General features: G+C 45.1%; 1 long non-coding RNA gene across 1 annotated transcript; it reads right to left on the bottom strand.

Annotated features, from left to right (window-relative positions):
- Positions 1 to 326: 326 nt before the first annotated feature.
- Positions 327 to 4,149, bottom strand: LOC120395044. The gene is made up of 3 exons (XR_005592463.1): positions 4,001 to 4,149; positions 2,392 to 2,544; positions 327 to 752 (listed from the first exon to the last, which is right to left on the bottom strand). It is a non-coding gene; the product is annotated as an uncharacterized LOC120395044 (long non-coding RNA).
- Between the last annotated feature and the right edge of the window lie 23,593 nt (positions 4,150 to 27,742).

The raw sequence follows: 27,742 nt of genomic DNA, 5'->3' as shown, positions 1-27,742 counted from the left end.
TCCTGTGCAGCTTTGGCTCAGGGCCCTGACACCAGCAGCCTGATCACAGCACAGTGGCCTCACCCTGGCTTCCACCACCCTGTTTACTTCTTGGAGGGTGACATCAACGTCACCCTTCCAGTCCTGAGACTCCCAAAATCATTTCCCCTGCAATGCCCAGTCCCTCTCACTGTACCCTCACAGAAATGATTGCATTCCCTGCCTCCACAGAGACAGGGTACACACAGAAGCCTGATAGTTTGGCTAAAACCCATGCTTCAACTTAATGCACAACTCTGAGATGTTTCTGTAATTAAACAAAAAAAATGTTTATTAATAAGGGCATAAGTTGGAGTGATTACAAGTAACAGATAGGAAAGGTTACAAATAAAACAAAACATACTTTCAGGTGACTGAAATTTAATACTAGAAAGTTACAATCTTTGCCTGATCAGTTTCATAACTTACATCAAGTCATCAGCATCCCTGGTCTCCCACACCACAGGACCCAACTGTCATAGGCTTGAAAGTGCTGTGACCTGTTGCCTGGGATAGATGACAAAACAACTTTTTGCCTTTGCTTATATCTTCTCAAAGTCCATTGACCCTGCTTCAAGAGGTAGGGAGGCTTTCTGGGAGTGTAGCCTCCATCCCCCATCAAGATGGTTAATTGTTCAATTCCCCCATGATGGCTTTGTCTACCTTGCTTGTAAATGTCCATTTCATTGTCTTAGGTCACACCTTGCTTAATTTACACTGGAGACACAGGCAAGCTGCAAAAACACATTCCTTTGTTTGAGAAAGGCAGCGCTTAGGCACAGTCTGTCTAACACATTTTAGAAATACATTTCCAGCACACATCTCTATTTCTTTATACAGCACCTGTACATACATCATGCCATTATATTAATGTGCAGCATGTTAGCAGTTTGCATAGAACATCTTACACAACACCTTTTAGATACAGATTATATGAGTGAATTGGGACAATGAGAGTGTCAGGCCTCATGAGAGTTCTGGTATGGTGTGCCCTCTCTCTGCTGGCTGTCCTGGATCACAGAATGGAGGCAGAATGAACACACATGATGAAAGACAATAATGTCACTTAATTAAGGGCCTTCATTTTAGGTTTTTATTTTGTTTGAAATTTCTGGGGAATGCCTCAGTGTTTATCTCAAAAATTAAAAAAGGGCGGAAAATCAGTAGAAAAAATTAACTTGGCAGTTTTCTGGGGAAATATCAGGGAAATATGACTCTCTTCTCCTAGGATTTTTTTTGTCTATTTGTTTTTTAACTTTCAAGCCCCCCTCACCCTCTGTATGTTCTGAAATGTAAGCAGATACAGTTTTTTTGTTTTCAACCCATTTTATCATATCATAACTACTTTTATTTTGCTTTGACTGCTGATGACAATCTACACTATCTGTAAAGCTGGTATTCTGTATGTGGTGTGTGGTGGGTGTGGGATTGACACCAGTACATACACCACCACTCAAGTTGTTCCAGTGCTTTTGACCTGGCTTCCTACTCTGGAAGGAGAGATGGTGGCATGGTAACCTGGGTCATCCAGGTTACCAAGCTGCCATTTCTCCTGGAGCAGGGAGATGAAGTTCCAGCGCTTCTAAAATTTGGGTAAAAATTGTTAAAAATGGAATAACGATTTTTGTAAAACTCAGCAAATGTTCATTAAAAAATCAGTATAAACCAAAGATGAAGGTCCTTATACTTAATGCACCACTGAAAGATGCTCCAATGCTACAGTAATGGGCATGGTATATGAATTTGTATAGAGGAGAAGAGAAGAGGATGGGATGGGGGTATCTTTTAGCTGCTATCTAATTGTGTGTGTGCATTAAGGTTCCTATAAATAATGTCCATTTATCCTCCTGGATTTTAAAGGAAAGTCTGGAGTTTGGATGGCAGTTAGGGCCATCTCTGGAGTTAGGATTATTCTGTTGCTGGGTTTTTAACCATTACCACACAAGGGACGGAATGTTCATTCTCCATCCAACACCCTATTGAACAACCTGAGGTGACATTTTGAAATTATTATTTTTTGGTGGTTCAGACTACATCTCACTCTCTTATGATCCCTTATGCACCTTGTGAGAGAAGCATCATTCCTGGAATAAACTTTTTAAAAGGATTCAATATGAAAAAGCAAAAATTCATGATGAAGAAAATATTAGGAATAAAAAAGCAGGACAAGTTCCAGGCAATCTGATCAATGAGAAATTACAAGGAAAATCACAGACCCTGTCTCAGTCACACTTATATTTCTTGCAGCTACATAAAACCCCAATATAAAAGGTGACTGAACTAGATCCATGACAGGAACTATCTCTGATGCTCCCATGCCCAGTTAGCATTTAAGAGAGAAAGAGTCTAATCATACAGCATTTACATCCTCACATGATATTTGATTGGAACTCAGCGATTCTTATATTGATGTCTCAGGGATGCCAGCTTCAACGTCATCATAACCTGGGTCTCCAGGAGGCGGGAATGGGCTGTCTCTCTCAGTCCCTAAGGCCCCTTCATTTCTTAGGGAGTGCAGATTCCAATCTGAAAATATCAAAGGAGGCACATTACAGCCAATATATCTATTCTACACCTGTGTGCACTCACCTAACATGGCTGAGCATCCTATAGTATGGGCTGTGAATTATCCCCTCTGTTCCTCTGATTGGGATTCTGACAAGTTTAATCCATTATGTCATTCTGTTCCATAAAGAAAACAGCTGGGAGTAGAGTCTCTCCATGCTGAGATCTGCCAGGTGCAGAAGTGTGGGAATGCCAATGACTTGGTGACACCTCCTTGATGCTTCAGTAGGAGCTGCTCTAACTCCCGATGGCTGGCATAGTCCCTAAGGAGACATGTGCCAGGTGAGACCGAGTGGGGAGGAGCAGGGCAGGCCCCTACCCCAGGGGACATGCAAGAGCAAGGAACCCAAAAGGGGAGGATGTCATAGAGTTCATCCTGCCTGCACAATACATGGTTGCATGTTATTCTCATCAAGTACAATGAAATGCACATTTCATCCCAACCCACTTTCCTCTGAGGTGCAAAGTGGGAGCTCAGCCCTCAGCCTCAGACTGTGAGGTGCTCTGGTACAATTGGGTCCCTATGCATACTGAAGAGATTGATTACAAACCTGAAGCCAGGCCACTAACTAACCCCATCACAGGGCCCTGTTCTTGCCATTACCATCCAGGGCACTGCCACCTTGTTTGGGCCCTGATCCTGCAAATCCATTCATGTAACTTTGCTGATCTGGCCAGTCCCACTGAAGTTGGCACTAGGGTGGGGCTTGCAGGGGCTATAGCCACCCCAAAATTTGTCTTAGCATCCCCATAGCCACCCAGTAGCAGCTGCCACTCTCCAGTCGACTAGTTCTGAAGGCAGAGTGGAGAGAGTGGTGGCTGCTGGCTGGGTGCCCATCTCCAGCAGCAGCAGAGAAGTAAGCCCGGGCCGGGTGCCGGGGTGCCCAACAGCAGCCCCCAGCACATGTCCCTGCCTGCCGAGATGCATCATCCAGGGCTGGTGGACAGTCCGGGGCTCCTCACAGTGGCCTAGATTGACCTGCTCTGGCCCAGGCTCCTGGGCTTCGCCCCCAAAGAGCTCTGTTAGCCTGGAGCCAGGTCCCCCTTTTGGACAGTTTTAACAGCTGCAATCAGCCTGTCACTGCTTGGCTCTGGCTTCCAGCCTGCAACCCTGGGCACGGGGCAGGGCCACAGAAGGGGGTGGGACCTAATGGTGAGGAGGAGCACAGCCCCCCAGTTTTCTGTCTGGCCCACCTCAGTCCCCCGACCAGGAAGAGGCTGGTGTCACCCTTGAGTCAGTGAGAATATTCATGTGACAAGTGTAACAAGTGGGCTCCAGTGTTTGCAGGATTAGGGCCTTAGCTAGGAATCATCAGGTATTTCAGTCCATTTAACAGTGTTTAGCAGAACTCAGGATGGGGATACAGCTGAGAAGGTTAGTTTAACAATAGCTGTATTTTAGTGAAGTGACAGTGACCTCTAGTGGTCAGTAGAGGCTGTTCCAGGTTATTTGCTCAGCAACCCTTTCTGCAATTTCTGTCTCAAAAGTGTCCATGCACAGAGCTCTACAAGGAGAGGAGACTCCTCACAAACATCGCTTTGGCCAGCGTCACTTATTTTCTGCATAACCCACATTCCCCCCGACCCCGGAGATTGTTCCTGTGGATCACTGGGTAACACAGATGTTGTGTATTTGGTTGTCATGGGTTTTGTTACTATGGCAACTGAGTTAGACTATTAAGGGATAGCTCAGCCGGTTTCAACCGGCTGAGTGAGCTCTCTGTCTCTGTAAATAAAATGGAGGTTTTGGTTAGCTGTCTGCTCTCTGGCCTCAAGTGATTTCTTCCTAAACTGGCTGCCCCAAGGATATAACACTGGCGACGAGGATGGGATCCTGGTGCTGCTCCAGTAACAGAAGGAAGTAGAAGTCAAGGTAAAGACCAAACAAAGAAGAAAAGCTGCTTGTTTGCACTGACTGTGAAAGTGAAACTAAAAATCATGGCTACTCTGACCAGGCCCCTGGAGCCTTTTGATGAGAATACAGAGCATTGGCATGTGTATACTGAGCATTTTGAGCTTTTTGGTATTGCAAATGACATTACAGAAGTGAAGAAGGTGCCAATATTCTTAACTGTTGTAGGGGCTAAAACCTACTCTCTGCTACGCAGCTTACTGCACCCTGTTAAGCCTGAGACTAAATCTTACAGTGACATTGTGGAAATCCTGGGGTCTCATTTCTCCCCAAAACCACTGGTAATTGCTGAAAGATATAGGTTCCACAAAAGAGACCAAAAGGAAGATGAAACAGTTGTACAATTTGTAGCCATTTTAAAAAAGCTAACAGAACACTGTGAATTTAAAGAGATGTTAAATGATGCCCTGTGTGACAGGTTAGTGTGTGGCCTCTGCAATGAAGCTATACGGAAGCACCTACTGACAGAGGCTCAGCTTACATTACAGAAGGCTGTTGATATTGCTGTCTCCATGGAACTGGCTACAAGGGAGGCACAATACATCGGTGCATCCCCTAGGGTGCAAAAAGTGTCACAAGAACTGACCCACAAACGGTGCAGAGTCAAGAATGTTACCGCTGTGGTAAGCTGGGTCACCAGGCATCAGAATGCTGGTGTAAGGACCTGGTGTGTCGACACTGTGGCAAAAAGGGACACATCGAGTATGCCTGTAAACAAAAGAAAAAGAGGCCTGTGGTCTGGCTGACAAAAAGAGGAACCTTGCATACCCTAGAGCAGACCCAGGATGATCAAGGTGACACCTCCTCACAAGAGGAAGTGCCACTGCATGCTTTGTCTTTGGCAGCGGGCTCACATGAATACTGGGTAACCCCCTTATTGGAGGGCAAACCTATACGCATGGAACTAGACACCGGTGCAGCTGTCTCGCTGGTTCCTGAGACTGTGTATAAGGAAAAGCTACAGCATCTTCCGCTTAAGGCAACAAAAACTGTTCTGAAGATGTATACAGGTGAAGCTGTGCCCATGTTGGGCACTATTGATGTTAAGGTGGAGCTCAATGGACAGGCGGCTAAATTGCCACTGTTTGTGGTGAGAGGTGACTACCCAGCCTTAATGGGTAGGTCTTGGCTTGGGAAGATTCAGCTGAACTGGGCAGAAGTGCACCGGATGACTAAAGAAGAAACCAGTCTAACCCCTATACTAAGGAAACATGCTGCTGTTTTTGGAGATGATTTGGGAAGTATGAAGGGAATCACTGTGACATTGAACATTAAACCTGGCAGTCCACCAAAATATCTGAAAGCCCGAACTGTGCCATATGCCATCAGGCCAAAAGTTGAAGCAGACCTGGAGCACCTGGTCACCAATGGAGTCCTAATACCAGTTACCCATAGCTCATGGGCCACTCCTATCGTTCCAATAGTAAAGAAAGATGGCTCTCTCCGGATTTGCGGTGATTTTAAAGTCACTGTCAACCCAGTGTTGTGTGCAGAGCAATACCCGCTTCCCCGCATCGATGACCTCTTCGCAGGCCTGGCTGGGGGACAAAAGTTCAGTAAGATTGATCTGAGTCAAGCATATTTACAGATGCACATCGATGAAAAGTCCCAAGAGCTGTTGACTATTGTGACTCATAAGGGGCTTTATCGATACTGTCGCCTACTCTTCGGAATCACATCGGCTCCCGCCCTGTTCCAGAGGGCTATGGACCAGATCTTGTGTGGCTTGTCAGGAATTCAGTGCTATCTGGATGATATCCTGGTCACTGGAAGAAATGAAGAGGATCACTTAAAGAATTTAGAGGCTACCCTACAAAGACTGGAAGAGTATGGCCTACGAGTTCGCAAAGACAAGTGTGAATTCTTCAAGCCCTCTGTTGAATATTTGGGACACATCATCGATTCTGCAGGTCTTCATAAGGCCCCTGCAAAAGTTAAAGCTATTGTGGAGGCTCCCCCACCTCGAAATGTAAGCCAGCTGTGCTCATTTCTAGGACTACTGAACTATTATGGGAAGTTCATCTCACAGTTAGCCACACTGCTAAAACCACTTCATGAGCTCCTTGGGCAGAACAAGGCCTGGAAGTGGACTGAAGCCTGTGATGTTGCATTTAACAAAGCTAAGGATGCATTGTTAAATTCTGAAGTTCTAACGCACTTTGATCCGTCCTTACCCCTGCAATTGGCCTGCGATGCTTCCCCTTATGGAGTGGGAGCGGTCGTGTCACACATTATGCCTTCGGAGAAGAAAGACCTATTGCTTTTGCTTCACGCACTCTAAGCAAAGCAGAAACTAACTACGCCCAAATCGAACGTGAGGCATTAGGAATTGTTTTTGGAATTAGGAAGTTTCATCAGTACCTATTTGGGTGAAAGTTTACTCTTCTTACAGACCATCGACCTCTGACATCAATTTTTGGACCCTACACAGGCATTCCCCCATTAGCTGCTAGTCGTATGCAACGTTGGGCATTGATACTTTCTGCACACACATATGAAATCAAATATTGGAAATCCACTCTGCACGGCAATGCAGATGGCCTCTCAAGGTTGCCTTTACCGGTCAAACATCAAGATAGTGCCCAAAAGGAAATCTTCTACTTTGAACAGGTAGAGAATACACCCATCACTGCTACTCAGATAAAGAAGGCAACCCGCGTTGACCCAGTATTATCCCAAGTTATGGACCTGGTGATGCATGGAAAATCTCGACAAACCTCTTCGGTCTCACCCGACCTTTTTCCCTACATGTCCAGGCGGACGGAGTTATCGGTCCAATCTGGTTGTTTGTTGTGGGGGAGGCGTGTCATTATTCCACCACCCCTGAGATCACAGATGTTAGAACAGCTCCATTCCGGTCACTGTGGAATAGTGCGCATGAAGGAAATTGCACGAAGCTATTTTTGGTGGCCTAGATTGGATGGTGCTATTGAAGAGAAGGCAAAAGCTTGTATGTCATATCAGGGTGTAAGAAATGCACCCCAGTGGGCACCCCTACACCCATGGGACTGGCCTGAAAACCCGTGGCAACATATTCACGTTGACTTTGCTGGCCCCCTTGAAGGAAGCATGTTCTTGGTGGCAGTAGATGCCCATTCTAAATGGCCAGAAGTCTCTATAATGCAGTCCACTACTACAGAGAGTACTATCCAAAAACTACGAGGACTCTTTAGTCGTTTTGGTCTGCCAGAACAACTTGTGAGCGACAACGGACCGCAGTTCGTCTCTCAGGAGTTTCAAATTTTTATGAAGGCAAATGGGATACACCACATCACGTCAGCACCATATCATCCGTCCACCAACGGATTAGCTGAAAGATTTGTGCAGACAATGAAAAACGCTTTGAAATCAGCAAAGGGACAACACTCCATTCAAAAGCGTCTGGATACCTTCTTACTTTCCTATAGAAACACACCTCATGCTACGACCCAGGTTTCCCCAGCCTTTCTAATGATGGGACAACAGCTGCGCACTTGCTTTGATCTGCTGAAACCTTCTGAACCCAGACAAACTGTGCAACATCAGCAGCAATATCAAGTCATCAGACGGGCACCCAGAGCAAAAGACCGAACCTTTAGCCCAGGACAGCCAGTTTTGGCTCGGAATTATACTTCCAGAGCTAAATGGGTCCCGGCCACTGTCATCATTCAAACAGGACCTGTTTCCTATACAGTCCGGACTGCAGAGAATCTTACCTGGCGGCGACATGTAGATCAGCTGTTGCCAGGTCATGCCAGTCTACAGGACCCATCTGCAGTTGAGGGGTCTGACTTCACCCCTCCTGGTGAGACACCGAATCATGAGTCACCTGTTCCTGACTGTTCTCCTCCATTACTGCCAGCAGCTGAGATACCCCTTTGCCCAGCACGAGCTGATACCACCTCCTCACCTATTCGTGCTGCGGACCCTGAGCCCCTAGTACTTTCGGGTGCAACAACACCAGAAGTTCGCCGTAATCCACCTAGAGACAGAAGGCCTCCTCATCGGCTGGATCTTTAGTTAGGGCGAACCCACGGTTATGGGGCAAAATAATCCCCAGGGTTTAGATGGGAATGGAGGCAGTCTACCCTCCTTCTCTAGTTTAGTGTGTGTTTTATTTAGGGGATGTTCTTATTAGGGGGGGAGGAATATGTTGTGTATTTGGTTGTCATGGGTTTTGTTACTATGGCAACTGAGTTAGACTATTAAGGGATAGCTCAGCCGGTTTCAACCGGCTGAGTGAGCTCTCTGTCTCTGTAAATAAAATGGAGGTTTTGGTTAGCTGTCTGCTGACTGGCCTCAAGTGATTTCTTCCTAAACCGGCTGCCCCAAGGATATAACAACAGACATTTCCAGCACTGCCATCTCCAAGTGTTTGGAAATCGGGAGTAAGGCCTCAAATATCATGAGATTAGTTTAAAAATCTTGAGATTAAAACAAACATTTTGGTGTCCTTTTGGTTTCTGTTTGTCTTCTGGTTCCTAAGCCTTTAAGTTAAACTTGGTTCATGATTTGAGGCTTCTTTCTGCAACCATGAGGGCTAGAAAACTTCCTTTCTTAAACTGAAAGCTGAGATTCTCATGTAACCACCTAAGTCTAGGAGCTGAGTCTTTTACCAAATATCGGGAAAGTCTACACTAGAAACTTAAGCTGGCCTATTTCAGGTCACTTACACCACCACAGTAATTCCTGCAATGGTTCATGTACACACTGCCCTCCTTCTGCCCGTTGTGTGGGTCCTCACCAAGAGCTTTTCCACAGACTTAAGAGGGGCAGTGTAGGGGGCTGAGAGCCGTGCAGCTCCCCATGAGGAGCCTGGCTACCCCTGATCTCTTGGCTCCCCTCTGCTGGGAGCCAGATTCCCGCTTCCTGCTGCCAGGAGTGTGGCTGGCCCCCTGGGCTCCTGGCGTGGAGCTCTGTGCCCGTAGTCTGGGTGGCTCTGTGCCTGTAGTCCCAGGCAGCAGCCCAGCTGGGAGTGGGGAGCCAGACAGGTGCAGCCGGGCTGGGAGTAGGGAGCAGGGGAGCCTGGCAGGCACCACCCAGCTCTGAGTGGGGAACAGGGTGAGTGTAGCCTGGCTGGGAGCAGGGAGCCTGGGGGCAACCAGGCTCTAGCTGGAGCCCCCCACTCCCAACTCTCTTTTTTGTCAATTTCATGGCTCTAGCATGCATCCATGAAATTGACAAGAATGACAGCCAACAGCTGACGTAAGTAAGGCAGTGTCTACACAGACATTGTGTCACCCTAACTGCACTGACATAAGCCCCAGGCCTCTCGTGGAGGTGGAGTTATGATGTTGGTGTAGTAGGGCACTTACATCAGCAGGAGCAAGGTTGTAGTGTGTACAGTGTCAGAATTAGGTCAATGTAAGCTGCCTTACAAGTCTGTAGTGTAGACCAAGCCATAATGAGACTAGCAATCAAACCGCAAGAATTGCAACAGGGCTTTTCCCCACTCACCTCTCTGTGAATCCCTGTTCCTGTCACTCTCCCGAGGGGCCAAAGTAACCTCCCGAGCACACTGCCCTGAACCAGGATCATCTTCAGGGTCAAAAACTTCTCTGACATCGTCATAACTATCCCCAGGGACATCTCCAGGCAAGGCATGGCCCTCTGAAACAGAGACAGGAATTAATGGTAAATGAGAAGAGACCTTCCACTGAATAGAGAAATAAATTTTACACCAGGTATGAAGGGCCCTGAGGTACTGACACTCCCACAATGATAAGAGATCAAAAGTTCCCTTCTCCCCTGCAACCTCAGTGTCAGAGGAATTTTATACAGGTCACATTTATCTGACACATTTTAAGAACTTGATGTGTCTATAAATTGCTGGACGGAACCTAAAGCAGAAACCCAGGTCGGGGTGTGGGAGACCTGGAAAGAGGTGGCTGGGGATAGGGTCTATGTCAGAGGAAGATTTCTTCACTGTAATTTGTTGTTATACTAATTATATATCAATTAGTAATTAGCAACAGATAAATGACACTTTAATTTGTTCTGTTTATCATCCACTTCCTAAATTTTCAATTATGGTTAAAATCTTGTTTTGTTCCATGTCCCTGAAGTAGTCTAGCCCATAAACCACCCTCAGTCTGCAGTCTCTGGAAGCTACACTACTAGTTCAGGACAAGATATGGGTCTATGTGTGAAATCTGTACATCCCTTCACCTATTACAGTGCATGTGAAACTCACGTCTAGATCAGTGGACTCAGCACAGGCAGGAATGGTGGAGAGGGACCATTACCACAGATCAGAGGGCTGTGCTCAGAGAGATTGTCCCTAATATTGTGAGTAACGTTAGTGCATATGAAAGTGAGGGCCAAGGATCAGTGCGTAGAATTGGGTAGCATGGGCACGGGGAGAACAAGCTTCTTCTAGAGTCATGGGGGTGAACAACTTCCTTCCAGGGTCACACTGGTTGGCTAATGTGCCTCTATTCTGATCTGCTTCGCCACATGCTTTGCTACTTCTTGGTCCTCTCAGTGCATCTCTGGACTAAACCAGTGCACAGAGCCATGCTTTATGGGAGAAGAGTTTGTCAAACAGCTGCTTGCAGAAGGCTTGATCCTGTGAAGTGCTGAGCACTCTGAGCTCCCACTGATCACAGCAGGATTGAAGATGCTCAGCACCTTACAAGAGCAAACCCATAAAGCACAATTTTTGTCTTTACAAGGACAATATTATTCGCTTTTTCCTGGGCTAACGTAGCTCCCAGAAGGCAGATTCACTCCTCACCTTGGTTGTCTGGAGTCTGGGGGTCATCATTCAATGCAGGCTCCTCCACATTATCGTAATCCAACTGAGACCCCTCAGGGGAAGCTCCCTCTGGAACAGCAAACACAACACTCAGCTCCCTCTGAACACACCCAGTTCCTGAGCAGGATTCTAGTTCCCCATTAAGTGCCTGTTGCATTGGAGTCCAGGCTATTTATCCTGGCATTTGTAGGAGAAGTCACAGGGTGATTAAGGAGAAAAGGGAAAGTCATGGACATTCTGTAAACTAGGAGTGGTGTCACTGTGACAGATTCCCCCCAGGGTGCCACCTGGAACTGAGGTACCACTGAGCCCTCTGACTCACCTGCCTGGGCTCCGTCTCACACTGTGTTGCTGTGACAAGCTGCAGACCCACTCCCAGTCCTACACTTCCACCAGCATTCACACAGGTAGGGACACACCCAGTTGCAGTTACATGCAGGCTTTCTGACCAGCCACTGTATGAACTAACTGTGACGGTACCTCCCATAAGGCTTTATGGAAATAAGCTTAGAATGTGTTTTATGCTACATATGCCATGTAACATATATCCGTAAAGGTTATGATCTACTGAATGTATTAATCCTATTTGTATGCATGTATCATTTTTGTATTCAAAGTTATGAATGTTATGAATGTTGGCTGTGAGTCATGTGTGAACATGTGACTTGCCCAGGTGACTTCTAAACTCCATCTTGGAGCTGGACTTTGCATAGGGGTGAGGAGGGGGTTTCCACCCACAAGAGAAAGTCTATTTAAACCCTGGGGAGACCCCTCCATTTTGTCTTCTGCTGGCTGAAAGAGGAGCCATCATGAAGAACCCCTTAGCTACCACCTGAGCTGGAAAAAGAGCTGTACCAGGGGAAAGAATTGTGCCCAGGCCTGGAAGGGGTCCGATCTGAGAGAAAAATTACTAAAGCATCTCTGAAGATGAAATTATCTGTATTCAGTTTGATTAGACATAGATTTGTGCATTTTATTTTATTTTGCTTGGTGACTTACTTTGTTCTGTCTGTTACTACTTGGAACCACTTACATCCTACTTTCTGTATTTAATACAATCCCTTTTTACTTATTAATTAACTCAGAGTATGTATTAATACCTGGGGGAGCAAAGAATTGTGCATCTCTCTCTATCAGTGTTATAGAGGGCGAACAATTTTTGAGTTTACCCTGCATAAGCTTTATACAGGGTAAAACGGATTTATTTGGGTTTAGACCCATTGGGAGTTGGGCATCTGAGTGTTAAAGACAAGCACACTTCTGTGAGCTGCTTTCAGGTAAACCTGCAGCTTTTGGGGCAAGTAATTCAGACCGTGGGTCTTTGTTGGAGCAGACGGGAGTGCGTGGCTCAGCAAGACAGGGTGCTGGGGCCCCGAGCTGGCAGGGAAGGCAGGGGTAGAAGTAGTCTGGGCACATTGGGTGGCAGCTCCCAAGGGGGGTTCTGTGATCCAACCCGTCACACCAACCATAGAGAGACTACAGCCAAAACAACTGCCAGCTTCCCAGTCTAGGACCCCAGAGCTGTACCGTCCTGCCCTGGTCAAAACCCCGACCAGTATGAATTTATTATCCAGTTTGCCTCCCCCTCAATGTGCAGAGGAAATGCAACAGCCTTTTCTCCTTGAGCTAAGATTTCCAAGCACTTCATTCCAACTCACTCATTTAGATAAAGAAAAAACACGTTTACTAACTACAAAAGATAGATTTTAAGTGATTATATGGGATAGCAAACAGATCAAATCAGATTACCTAGCAAATAAACAAAAATGCAAACTAAGCTTAACATACTAGAACAGGGGTAGGCAATCTATGGCATGCGTGCCAAAGGCAGCGCACAAGCTGATTTTCAGTGGCACTCACACTGCCCGGGTCCTTGCCACCAGTCTGGGGGGCTCTGCATTTTAATTTAATTTTAAATGAAGCTTCTTAAACATTTTTAAAACCTTGTTTACTTTACATACAATAGTTTAGTTATATATTATAGACTTATAGAAAGAGACCTTCTAAAAATGTTAAAATGTATTACAGGCACGCAAAACCTTACATTAGAGTGAACAAATGAAGACTTGCCACACCGCTTCTGAAAGGTTGCCGATCCCTGTACTAGAAGGATAGGATTTGACTTAACAATCTCTCATCCTGACTGATGATACAAGCAGGATAGCAGATTCTCAAGGTACAAGCTGCACTTGCTTTAAAGCTAGGAATCCCCAGGTTTTCATACACAGGCTAGAGATCCCTTTAGCCTGTGTCCAGCTCTTCCCCCAGTTCAGTCTTTTGTTCCTTTAGGAGTCTTTTTGTGTCAGGAGTGAAGAACCATGGATGATGTCACTTATTGCCTGATATAGATTTAGCATATGGCAGGAGCCATATGTTTTAATCTTGGTTCCCAGGCCAGTTTGTGGAAAAATACTGACATCCCAAAATGGAGTCCAGTGTCTTGTGGCTTTGTCACATGCCCTTGCATATCTTGCTGAGTCACAGTGACCATTACTTACAGGCTGTCTGGAGCATTCTCAGGAAGTTTAAGCTATTCCACAGCCCATTGTCTTTGTTGATGAGCCATTGGCACTGTCTGTCTTCTTCACTGTAGTACCTGAAAGGCTGGCTGTAGGTGTGTTCCAGAGTAATCCCAATACAGATCCATAGTCAATATTTATAACTTCAGATACAAAAATGATACATGCATACAAATAGGATAATCATATTCAGCAAATCATAACTTTTCCAATGACACCTTACATGACCTCTCTTGTACAAAATTCATCATAATTATGCCATAATCATATTATAATAATATCACTGTGAAGAATATGGGGTGCAGTGTCACAGCAACCTTTACTTTCTCATAAATAATTTGGGGCCCATCCCCACTGAATCCAATAGCAATGTTGTCAAGCCCTTCCATGGGATCTGGATCTATGTTGGTGCTGAGCTAACTCTGGACACACTGACAGTAGCTGCTGCACCAGAACTGACTTTTGTGAATCCAGCTGCACTCTCAGCAAGTTTGCAGATGACACTAAACTTGGAGGAGTGGTAGATACGCTGGAGGGTAGGTATAGGATACAGAGGGACCTAGACAAATTAGAGGACTGGGCCAAAAGAAACCTGATGAGGTTCAACAAGGACAAGTGCAGAGTCCTGCACTTAGGACGGAAGAATCCCATGCACTGCTACAGACTAGGGACCGAATGGCTAGGAAGCAGTTCTGCAGAAAAGGACCTAGGGGTTACAGTGGACGAGAAGCTGGATATGAGTCAACAGTGTGCCCTTGTTGCCAAGAAGGCTAACAGCATTTTGGGCTGTATAAGTAGGGGCATTGCCAGCAGATCGAGGGACATGATCATTCCCCTCTATTCGACATTGGTGAGGCCTCATCTGGAGTACTGTGTCCAGTTTTGAGTCCCACACTACAAGAAGGATGTGGAAAAATTGTAAAGAGTCCAGCGGAGGGCAACAAAAATGATTAGGGGCTGGAGCACATGACTTATGAGGAGAGGCTGAGGGAACTGGGATTGTTTAGTCTGCAGAAGAGAAGAATGAGGGGGGATTTGATAGCTGCTTTCAACTACCTGAAAGGGGGTTCCAAAGAGGATGGATCTAGACTGTTCTCAGTGGTAGCAGATGACAGAACAAGGAGTAATGGTCTCAAGTTGCAGTGGGGGAGGTTTAGGTTGGCTATTAGGAAAAACTTTTTCACTAGGAGGGTGGTGAAGCACTGGAATGGGTTACTGGAATCTCCTTCCTTAGAGGTTTTTAAGGTCAGGCTTGACAAAGCCCTGGCTGAGATGATTTAGTTGGGAATTGGTCCTGCTTTGTGCAGGGGGTTGGACTAGATGACCTCCTGAGATCCCTTCCAACCCTGATATTCTATGATTCTATGATTCTAACTGAACTATATAAACATGGTGTAAAGTCTCCTAGTTTATACGGGCTAGATTATGATTTGGGCTTGTGTTCATGGCATAGAAGCAGGTGGGTAAGACCATAAGCACAGATTAGGGTTTTGTTTAATGCTCACTGCCAGATGTGAAATTCAGATTTTTCTATTGCAAGCAAATATTCCTGGGCCCCATTCCTTGCAGGTCGTCCCGCGGGGGTGGGTACCATGAACTGTACACAGGAAGGGCCAGAATTTGATCACATATTTCCATCACAGGGTTCATCAGAAATATTTGAAAGTCTGGTTAAATCTGATCCCACCAGAAGGGATACAATCAGTGCTGGGCCATGAAATCGAGTGAAGGGAAATGATGGCCTTTACAGAAAGTGCCGTGGAAATTAAATTCTCCACCCAGATTTGAGTCTTTGTCTTTGTATGACACCTTACCCCATTACCTTGTTCTGATCCAGAATCGTTTCCCCCCTCACTGTCCCCGGTGTAATACTGCAGTTTCGTCACTGAATCCTCTGCATAGGAGACTGGAAAGACAACAAATGAGATGTTATCACAGTGAGAGCAGCTAAACTGACTGCTGGCTGATGCACCCAGATCCTAGATCAGGATTTACAGCATCCATATATTCCAGGCATAGCTCTTCAACAGTTAAAGTGCAGCTCGTGGAGAAACTATGGTCTAACACAAGTTGTGGCTAAAGTTAATATTAACACCATTTTTTTTAAAAAGCTATACAAATTGGTGAAAGAATTTCAAAATTGGTTTTTGCTCCTACTGAGTGAACCCGATAGTGTGAGAGTGAGATTGATAGAAAGAGAAGCTCTCACTCATATGTGCATTATATCAAGAAATTGCATCATTCTGTATTCAAAAGTTGTGCTGTGTGGACCTCAGGTGCTCGTGATCTCCCTGCATTCCACAGAATACAGGCTGTGTTTACTGTTCATATGTCACATTTGAATAGTTTTAGATTTAAGTTTTAACCCTATGTTAATTTTGTGGATAACAATGGCGTCTTCAGATTGTAAGAAACACAAGCATGAAGAAAAAAAACCAAAGTTTGAAGTCAGAATGGGAGGAAGATTTTGATTCACTGTTAAAGATGTCAAACCCCTGGGCCTTATCTGCAGTGCATTGCTCGGTCACTACAAAGCAAGCAACTTGAAAAGTCATTATGAAATGAATTACAATAAATTTTCATCTAAATACCCTTCTGAATCAGAATTAAGGAAAAACAAGATAGACACATTAAAAATACACCTAAACAGTCAACAGACACTACTTTCAGCGTTCAGTAAAGAAACTGACACAACGACCAAAGCTAGTTTTGTTATGGCATGGAATAGCACACATGCTCATTTGTGTGAACCCCTGTATAGTGCAAATGATTGGTTAGTGTTTTTGCATAGCTATGTTTTAAGTAAAATAATTGGTTAAGGCATAGATAAGAGAAATCCTTATTTTAACTACATAATGAGGGTCAAAAGACAAGCTTGTTGGAACTTAACTCTAGGATACAGCTCAAGACCTTTTAACCCTGCAGACCAGACTGTGCAGAAGCCAGAGCACAGATGCCACGACCCTGACTGGCCATCAGGAGACGTCCATCTGTTTTATTGGAACTGGAGAGCATACGATGCTTGGTGTGTGTATTCTGTTGATTTGTTGCTAATTGTTAATAAATTATTGTACATGTTTAAGGATATTGACTGTGTTCTGAATCCATCTGGAATGGTGTTAGCTCTGAGCCCACGGAAAGAAAAAGTTGGGTCCCTTATGCCCTGAGTACCCATGAGGATGGGGGGAGCCCTATATTATGCTCTGAGTATCCATGAGGATGGTAAGGGCGGAGTCATAAATTGTACAGGTAACACCACTTCTTAAAGCAAAATACTCCCTCTCCCCCTGTCATGAATATATGGGGAAGGGTGGCAACCTTTATGTATGCAGTAGCATAAAATCTCTCCTTGGCAGCTGTACTGGATTCCCTTATCTGTAAAGGGTTAAGCAGTTCAAATAACCTAGTTGGCACCTGACCGGAAGGACCAATAAAGAAAGAAGATACTTTCAAAGCTGGGTGGGAAGGATTTGTTTGTTGTTCTCTCTCCAGACAGAGGAAGAAGACAAGCAGGTACAATATCACCTGAAATATATACCCGGAATAATCCATCTAAAACCACAGAAACTGTGAGGACGGCAAGGAGATGTGTTAGGTTATTTCTTGTTTTGGCTTGTGAATTTCACTATGCTACAGAGGTAGTTTCATTCCTGTTTTTGTAACTGTGAAGCTGAGCCCAGAGGGGAATCCTCTGTGTTTTAAATCTTTTTATTACCCTGTAAAGTTACCTTCCATCCTGATTTTGCAGGTGTGATTCTTTTACTTTTTTTAACAATAAAAGATCTTCTTTTAAGAATCTGATTGATTTCAAGGTCCTAAAGACAAAGGGTCTGGTTGAGCTCATGTTGCTAAGTCAACTGGTTGGTATTTTAGTCTCAAGCCTCCCCAGGAATGGGGGTGAAGGGGCTTGGGGGGATATATGGCGGCGGGATAGGGACTCCAAGTGATCCTTCCCTGAATTTTTGTGTAAATCACTTGGTGGTGGCAGCAATATACCGTCCAAGGACAAGGAAAGAAATGTGTGCCTTGGAGAAGTTTTAACCTAAACTGGTAGAATATAAGCTTAGGGGGTCTTTCATGCAGGTCCCCACATCTGTACCTCAGAGTTGGGGGGGGAACCCTGACATCCCACCTTGTTGAAAGATTAGGCCCCTCGCCTCCCAGGATCACAGCCTGTGACCAACTGGATGCACTTACCATGCTCAAGAGAGCCTCACAATGTCCTAAACTGAGAGTAGCAACTGATAGATATTGAGTCAAAGTGGCACAAAGGTTGAAAGGGCCGTGACTCAAAGTTACCCACATCTCCTGGGCTGATCTCTCTGATCCCAGGGCAGGAGGGAGCCAACCCAGCAGACCAGAGGCTGCGGTGGGAGGGGGGCACAGAACATCCCCTGCTCCAGCAGTTTTCAAATGATGCTATAGCCTGGGCCCAGAGACAGTCACTTTGCTGACCCACAATTAGTTACACTCCAAGGCTACAAGATGGGCAGACGGGACTGGCTGTCCTGAGAATGGGGTCTAGCAGAGTCCGCTGGGGAGGGGCTCACCTGACCAGATGTGGAGTACTGTTTTGTGGGGCCCTGAGCCAGAGCAAGCGGGAGTCCCTCTCCACTCTTTCTATCAGTAGTCCCCTGCCCCTGCATCTGGCGCTCCTGCCGAGAAGCAGGGTCAGGTTGTGGGGGCTTCTCCCTCTCCCTGGGAGGAGTGCCGGGCAGGCATACAGGGTGAGGCACGCCCCACACCCTGATCCCACTCCCTGGAAGGAGAGGCAGGCGGAGCAGGTCAGGGTGTGGGAGCACTGATTTTTCCAGGGCCCCCAAATTGGCTGGGGACCCTGGACACAGGCCCCATTGGTCCAGTGGCTAATCCATCACTGCTCCTATATGAGTTCAGTAACTGATCTTTCCACAAGCCCAATGCCCACAGCAGCCCAGGGTTCACAGAGCTGGTGGCCAAGGATATCTAGCTGTGGGTCATGGCCTCAAGATGGAAAGCTCAGTAGGAATGAGACACACATACCTGAGTGACCCAATGTCTGCTTCTCTCCCATCAGGTTATAATCAATCTCCTCATACACGGGATCTGAGGGTCTTGTGGCATCTGGAAAAAAAGGACAGTGTTTGCATAGGGTCATAGAAACTATAGATAGGAAACCCTATTGGATCATCCAGCCCTGAGCCCTGGGGCCAGTCCAGGACCGATCCCTACAGCACATTCCCAATGCTCAGTCCAGCCTACATTTGAATGTGCCAGGTGATGGAGACCACGTCCCTTTCCACAACAACCCTTTGATGATGGTTCCCATGGGCTAGTTCCCTGTCACAAGTCTCTCCTCATATTTAGCCTAAAAATTCCCATTATACATTAATCTCATTAATCTTTGTTATTCTCCCTGGTATCACCTGAAATAATTCCTCTCCCAAACTGATGTTTACAGCTATGAGCAAAACAGCACACATATATATATATACACATACTTAGTACATACATATATATATATATATACTTAGTACTTCTTAGTACATGCTGCCAAGGGACTGTGTGGGCATTAACTAGTGAATGTTTTTGTGCTTTTTAAAAAATGAAAAGTGCCAAATATTGGAATTGTCTTTGATTTTTTGGCAATTATCACCCAAACTCTTTTCCAGCATTTCTTCTTCCTCAAACCCTCCCTCCTACTGAGGCTCTCTGTTCAGTGTCCTCCCTCACATGCACTTTCTTGTACTTTCTCCTAACGTGATCTCTATTTTTTGCCAATATTTACCATCTCTCTAATCCCCTATTTTATTATTTCTCTGTCACCACTGCTCTCAAATTCACCCAGGTTAGTGTCATCTGAAAGTGTTATTGCTCTCCTGGTTATTTCTACAGCCAGATCATCAATGACAATATTAAATAAGACAGGACTTAGCATAGACCTGAGGTCCCCTCACAGCTCTGCCAATGCCCACAGCTCTCCACAGCTGCAGCTCCCCCTGCTACTGCAGAGACATTTCAGACAGTGACACTAATCAGGACCCACCTCTGTGCTGTGCCCTGGCCCTCTGCACCTGCACAACCAGAATGATTAACAGCAGACAGAGAAGGACCCCCAGGATAATGCAGATGACAACCGGCACCGTGACTCTCCCACTGTCGGTCAGAGGGCGGCGTGGGGGAGCTGGATGGAAATGAACATGCAACAGGGAGAGATTAATCTATGAGAGTCAGGGGGTCCCAGAGGAGCTCACCAGTGTCTGAGTGAACCATCTAGGAAGCAGGGTAATGGGCTGGGACACAGTCTGTGCACCATGGGCGCAGCTCACAGGCTGCTGTTTAAATCACAGCCCTGGTAGCTAGAACCAATAGACAGGAATTGTCCTGCTCAACATGGCCTGCAGCTCCCACCCGGGTGTCATTCACCCTTAGATTTCACACTCTGTGTAAAGAAGCTCATTTTCTTAGGCTGGAGGTTCCAGCTCATCCCCCTGTGAGCCTGGCACTAGGTAAATTTAACCCTTGATTGGAAGAGAATGTGTTACCTGTTGTAGCTGGTGAAGCTGTTGTTTCTGTCACACCTGCAAGGGGAAAAAGAAGGAGAGCTGGAGTGTGGAGTGAGGGGCTGGTGACATGCTGTCACATGATTGTTCCTCTGACTCCCCATGTGCCTCTGCACATCACCTACATTTCACCCATGATATCTTCCTCAGAGCAGCACAGGCTTAGTGGCTTAGCCTGTGCTGGATAAAGGAAGTGACATGGTCTGATGCCATAGCACATTAGAATACAAGAAGTCCCAACACATCCCATCCATTAAGGTAAAAGGAGGCCTGGTCTGTGGGCAGGAATGGGGACCCAGCTGCTGTGACACTTGCTCCCCCTTAAAAATTATATAATGAAGCAGAAACATCTCCTGTCACTTACCCGAGCAATTCACAGCAGCATCTTCCTTATGATCACAGTTACTCTCGCCCCATGGCATGGCAGGACAGTCCCAGAGAGATGACTCTGTCCCTCTGCAGTTCACTTTCTCCACCCAGATGGGACCAGTCCCCTTGCCAAATGCAGCCTCTCCTGGGACAGATACAGCAGATCCACAGCCCAGTTGTTTACACACAACGTTAGCATCTGCCATGTCCCAGCCGTCATCACAAACTGTTCCCCAGGAACCACGGTACCAAACCTCCACTCTGCCCAAGCATCCATTTCCTCCCATGACGCGTAACTTCTCCTGGCCTGGAAATGCAGAAACCTCACATGTTACTGGGATAGCTGGGAATGTCCTTAGGGACTGAGGAGGAGACACAGAGAGGCAGAGATACCTGTGCAGTTCGTAGATTTCAGGCATTCAGCAAATGGATTCTGAGATGGTTTCCCTCTCCTACCTGTGGAGATAAAATGCTGAGGTGAATGGACTGGGCGCATGTGTGCTGCAGCACTTTATAAATTGTCCAAAACTAAAATCTGGTAATTTTGATAATTAGCTCTTCCAGTGTTTCTCTAGATTTTGTAGTCTTTGATCAGTTCCCAGCTGGTATGCATGTGTCTTTATGTAACTGGCAGGACAGTATATCTAAGGGTTTGTCTACACTTGAAATGCTACAGTGGCACAGCTGCACCACTTCAGGTAATAACAAAATGTTTTTTTAAGTACATCAGAAGCAGGAAGCCTGCTAATCAATCAGTGGGGCTCCTGGATGATTGAGATACAAAAGGAGCACTTAAAGACGTTGAAGTCATTGCGATTAATTCTTTGCTTCAGTCTTCACGGATGAGGATGTTAGAGAGATTTCCCAACCTGAGCCGTCCTTTGTGGGTGACAAATCTGAGGAATTGTCACAGATTGAAGTGTCACTAGAGGAGGTTTTGAAATTAATTGATAAACTTAACAGTAACAAGTCACGAGGACCAGATGGCATTCACCCAAGTGATCTGAAAGAACTCAAACGTGAAATTGCGGAACTATTAACTATGGTTTGTAACCTGTCCTTTAAGTCAGCTTCTGTACCCGATGACTGGAAGATAGCTAATGTCACGCTAATATTTAAAAAGGGCTCTAGAGGTGATCTCAGCAATTGCAGACCTGTAAGTCTAACGTCGGTACTGGGCAAATTAGTTGAAACAATAGTAAAGAATAAAATTGTCAGACACATAGAAGAACATAAATTGTTGGGAAAAGTCAACATGGTTTCTGTAAAGGGAAATCGTGTTTTACTAATTTATTAGAGTTCTTTGAAGGGGTCAACAAACATGTGGACAAGGGGGATCCAGTGGACATAGTGTACTTAGATGTCCAGAAAGCCTTTGACAAGGTCCCTCACCAAAGGCTCTTACGTAAATTAAGTTGTCATGGGATAAGAGGGAAGATCCTTTCATGGATTGAGAACTGGTTAAAAGACAGGGAACAAAGGGTAGGAATAAATGGTAAATTTTCAGAATGGAGAGGGGTAACTAGTGGTGTTCCCCAAGGATCAGTCCTAGGACCAAGCCTATTCAATTTATTCATAAATGATCTGGAGAAAGGGGTAAACAGTGAAGCGGCAAAGTTTGCAGCTGATACTAAACTGCTCAAGATAGTTAAGACCAAAACAGACTGTGAAGAACTTCAAAAAGATCTCACAAAACTAAGTGATTGGGCAACAAAATGGCAAATGAAATTTAATGTGGATAAATGTAAAGTAATGCACATCGGAAAAAATAACCCCAAGTATATATACAGTATGATGGGGGCTAATTTAGCTACAACTAATCAGGAAAGAGATCTTGGAGTCATGGTGGATGAAGACATCCACGCAGTGTGCAGCGGCAGTCAAAAAAGCAAACAGGATGTTAGGAATCATTTTAAAAGGGATAGAGAATAAGACAGGGAATATCTTATTGCCCTTATATAAATCCATAGTACGCCCACATCTTGAATACTGCATACAGATGTGGTCTCCTCAGCTCAAAAAAGATATACTGGCACTAGAAAAGGTTCAGAAAAGGGCAACTAAAATGATTAGCGGTTTGGAACGGGTCCCATATGAGGAGAGATTAAAGAGGCTAGGACTTTTCAGCTTGGAAAAGAGGAGACTGGGGGGGATATGACAGGTATATAAAATCATGAGCGGTGTGGAGAAAGTGAATAAGGGAAAGTTATTTACTTTTTCCCATAATACAAGAACTAGAGGCCACCAAATGAAATTAATGGGCAGCAGGTTTAAAACAAATAAAAGGAAGTTCTTCTTCACACAGCGCACAGTCAACCTGTGGAACTCCTTGCCTGAGATGGTTGTGAAGGCCAGGACTATAACAGGGTTAAAAAAGAACTAGATTAATTCATGGAGATTAAGTCCATTAATGGCTATTAGCCAGGATGGGTAAGGAATGGAGTCCCTAGCCTCTGTTTGTCAGAGGGTGGAGCTGGATGGCAGGAGAGAGGTCACTTGATCATTACCTGTTAGGTTCATTCCCTCTGGGGCACCTGGCATTGGCCACTGTCGGTAGACCTTTGGGCTGATCCAGTATGGCCATTTTTGTGTTCTTATGTTCAGTGTAGACACTAACTCTGCTGAAGGGAGGGGTTCTCAGTGTAGGTAATCCACATCCCCGACCTAGTGCTGTTTACATAGGATTTAGGTTGGCTTAATGACATCGCTTGGGGGTGTGGATTTCCCCGGCGCAAATTAGCAGGGTCGACATAATTTTCTAGTGTAGACCAGCCTGGAATTTACTCTAGTTCCCCACTCAGACAACATCATTGAATCCCCTGCACGGTGAATGGAATGTAAACAGACACATGAATTGAAATGCACCCTCACCCCTGCAGGAACCAATAGAAGAGGATTGTTAATATTAAGAACAGCCTATATAGGAGTTGCAGGTCTGTACCTTCCTACACTGAGAGGCAGTGTATTGACACTGGTTATGGAATTAGACTAGGACTTAAAAGACCTGTGTTCTATCTTTGTCCCTGCCCTCAATCTGCTGTGTGACCTTGGGCAAGTTACTTCATCTCCATGTTCCTCTGCATCTCCTCCCACCTGCCTTGTCTGTCTCGGCTGTAAACTTCTTATGGCAGTGCCTTTCTCAGTCTGTGTTATTACAATGCCTGGTGCATTGAGGCCTTGGGGACTTTAGGTGTTACAGTAATATAAATAATGCTTCAGACATGGATCTGTCGATGGACTTCACAGCCCAGACCTCTGATCATTATTCCCAGGAAGATTTTTAACCATAAAGCCACACTACTGCTGTTCTTTAGTCTACTCCTGGGGGAATTCTGCATCAAAATATTCAAAATTCTGCGCACAACATTTTAAAATTCTGCAAATTTTATTTGTCAAAATAACACTATATAATCATGCCAGTTTCAATTATTTTGGTAATTTATTTCAAAATATCTGTCAGCAAGTATGTCTGTAACAATACAGACACACAAATAGTAGTGAGTTAAGGAAACCCCTATGACAACCCAGTTCCTGTTTCTCTGCCCCCTCGCCACCCCCCAGACATTAACTGGGAGGCTAGACACCCACAACCCCTCTCCCCTTGGGCCAGCCACAGCCCTCCCCCAGCCAGTACACCCAACCCCCCTACCACGCAGAGCCCAGCCGCAGGGGTCTCCTGGCCCAGATACCCGGACCTTCTCCCCCCACAAGCCCAGCCGCAGTGGCCCCCCTTGCCAAGATACCCACTCCCTCCCCCCCAGAGCTCAGCCATGCCCCCCCACATCCCAGACACCTGCCCCTCCCTACCCTTCAGAGCCCAGGGATCCAGAGGGAGAAACAGCCTGATGCTCAATCCCAGGATTGTGTGGAGTTTCCTATGTGCTGACATCTCCTTCCCTCAGAGTGTGCTGGGAACTGCAGCTCCTGGGAACACTTTAGCTCCCTTCCCCTCCCCCCCAGTAGTGTCTTCTATGTGCGAGCTGGGCTTTGCTGTGTCCAGTGGTCTCTAGTGGTGGCCAGCAGCACTGCAACCCATTTCTGTGGGGGGAAAGCCAATGCTGGATGCATAACATTAATTTCTGCAAAATTCTGCATTGCGCAGTGGTGCAGAATTCGCCCAGGAGTATTTAGTGGATAACTCTTACTGGATCTCACTAGGGGACTGATCCAATACCCATGGAAGTCAACAGGTGAAAAAGGTGGTCTTGAGGTTAAGGCATTGGCGTGGATTTGCAAGTGATTTGCCGCCAGTGCCTTGTTATACTACAGACTCCTTGAGACAGTTTTTATGTCTGTTCTCTACCTATAAAATGGGGTCCATAATGCTTTCTGGAAAGCAGTGTTCTTGTGTGGGTGACATTTGAGTTTGCCACAGTAGACAGCAGGATTCTGATCCCAGTTTTTGCAGCTCTGAAGTGGAGTATGAAACACTGCCTACTCACATTGGCAGTGAAGGGCTTTATTAGTTAATAGTGTTTACATACCTACATGAGAAGATTTCTGAGATCAGATAGCTTTTTAATCTAGTACACAAAGGCCTAACATGATCCAGTGGCTGCAAGGGGAAGCTAGACAAATTCAGAACATTTTTTTTTAACAGTCACCATAATTAACCGTTGAAACATTTTACCAAAGGCTGTGGTGGATTCTCCATTACTTTAAGTCTTTAATTCAAGATGGGAGGTTTTTCTAAAAGACATGCTGTAGCTAAACCAGAATGCATAGGCTAGATTCAGAAATTACTCGTTAATACTCTATGGCCTGCAAGATTAGATTATTTTAGCAGGCTCTTCAGACCTTAAAATCTACAATTTGATTACTTCACTGGGTGTTGGATTAGGTCAAAACTGATCATTCTCTGTAATGTGTATTTTTTAATCATTGATTTCCATGTTTGTTATTAACAGACTACATTCCTATCTCTATAACCTCAGAAACTGAAAATAAGTTTGTGCCATTGCTGAGTATGTTAAAAGAATATAACTATGTATTTCATAAAATATAGTGAAAATATAAAATATCATAATTATATCAAAACCTGTCAGCAAGTTAGACTTGTGTTTTGAGTGTTTATATAGTACAAATAGTTTACTATTTACCTTCACAAGAGATGTGGGTTTCTTGTTGTCTGTTACATGACTGCTGATTCCATGGGTCTGACGGGCATTCCCACAGGGAACCGTGCTGCTTATCGCACTGAATACCATCCACCCAAGTGGGGCCAGAGCCTATTCCATATGTAAAGTCTTTTTCAAGAATCCCACTGTCTCCGCAGTCCAAATATTTGCATATAAGTGCCCTGGTGGCTTCATCCATAGGACTGTTGCAAACACTGCCCCATGTCCCATTGTAGAAAATTTCCAGCCGCCCAGCACAGTCACTGTCGCTCACCAGCCTCAGATCTGTGAACCCTAGAAGAAAATGCAGAAGTTGGCTGTGACATTTTCTGATTCTGAAACACAATGTGGTTTGAAGGCTGAATCCCTGAGATTGCTAACAAACCTTCACATTTTTCTACAAAAGCAAGATTAATTTCATGAGTCAGAGAGACTTTTCTGGAGACCAGTGACAGACATATTAACAATGGAATTGTTATTTAAAATACATCATTCACCAACAGTTACACACAGTGTTACCCAACATCCAGAATTTAATACATGTTCTAAAGCTAAGGTAATAATGCAATATTTCCAGTACCCCTTGATATTAACTATTGTCAGTGTAGACTTTTTAATGGTGACCATTTCAGGTGGATAGATCAGGAAGAAAGACAGACAGAGAAAGGGAAAGGGAGATAAACTTTCTGTTATCCTTATCTCTCTCCTCAAACACCCATATACTTCATTAAATCCCCTGGTAACCAAACTCATGAGATCATTCACAGAACAGACCTGAGCAGAGAACTCCTGCGTCCTCTTTATGTTTACAGTTGTGCTGGTCCCAGCCCCCGGAAGGACACTCCCAGAGATCAGATTCATTCCCAGAGCAGTTGACATCATCCAGCCAGATCTGCCCAGATCCTTGCCCATAATGAGCAGAGACAGTTGCATTGATGGCATGTCCACATCCCAGTTGATTGCAAACAACATTGGAGTCTGGAAGGTCCCAGGAATCATCACAGACTGTTCCCCAAGTGCCATTGTAATAAATCTCCACTCTCCCAGCACAGCGACCTGGCCCATTCACCAGCCTGATCCGCCTGCTCCCTACAAGGAGGAATCCCAGTGGGTAATATCAACACAAATCAATTACACTGCTCCAATAGATGAAATAGTCAAATGCTTTTAAAAGTCTGTCTTTAACAAGAAACATAAAGAGAAGTCTGCAGAGTTAGAAAGTGATTAAGGCATGGCAAAGAGATCTTAAAAGTGCATAAGGGAATAAGGCTTAATCCCGAATGCTTTCTCCTAGGAGAAAGAACTAGCTAAGAGTTTGTGGATTTGCAGAATCAGTTGTGCCTTTAAAACTCAAATCTTTTCAAACATGTATTTGAAAATAAGCTTAGAGGGCATTCAAGGAATTATTAGCTCACAAGTTTGCTTAAGTACTAATAATTATGTTTTTAAGTGCTGAAGAATTGGGAGGTACTAGCAGATTAGAGGAAAGCAAATATGGCACCAATTTATTTGAACAATTATGTAAGAAAGACAAATTATCCTGATTACTACAGTCCTGTAATTCATATTCCTATCCTGAATCCAATGTAACCATAAGCCATTAGCAGCTGAAATTTACAAAGAAACAAGTCATGCTAAGTACCTTATACTGCTTTTTAATAGCTATCACATCAATGGATGATAAGAATACAATAGATCAGGGGTAGGCAACCTATGGCACATGTGCCGAAGGCGGCACGCAAGCTGATTTTGCTTGCGTGGGGGGAACAGCAGTTGAACTTTGTGAAAATGCTAAAGAGAACAGTTTTTCTTCGACAATTTGGGGGCTCGTCCGGGATGGCAATGCCCACGGACCCACAGACAACTACTACGGATCATTCCCCTTCGAACCCCATGGCGCCACATGAGAGGTATGAGACCTTTTGAAATCTCTATTGGGGTATCGGAGGAGGACTTTCCGTGAG

This window comes from Mauremys reevesii, unplaced genomic scaffold, assembly GCF_016161935.1.
Source record: "Mauremys reevesii isolate NIE-2019 unplaced genomic scaffold, ASM1616193v1 Contig90, whole genome shotgun sequence".
In the NCBI taxonomy this organism is placed as follows: Eukaryota; Metazoa; Chordata; order Testudines; family Geoemydidae; genus Mauremys; species Mauremys reevesii.
The sequence above is the reverse complement of the archived record's forward strand: the minus strand, read 5'-3'. Positions and strand labels throughout refer to the sequence as shown.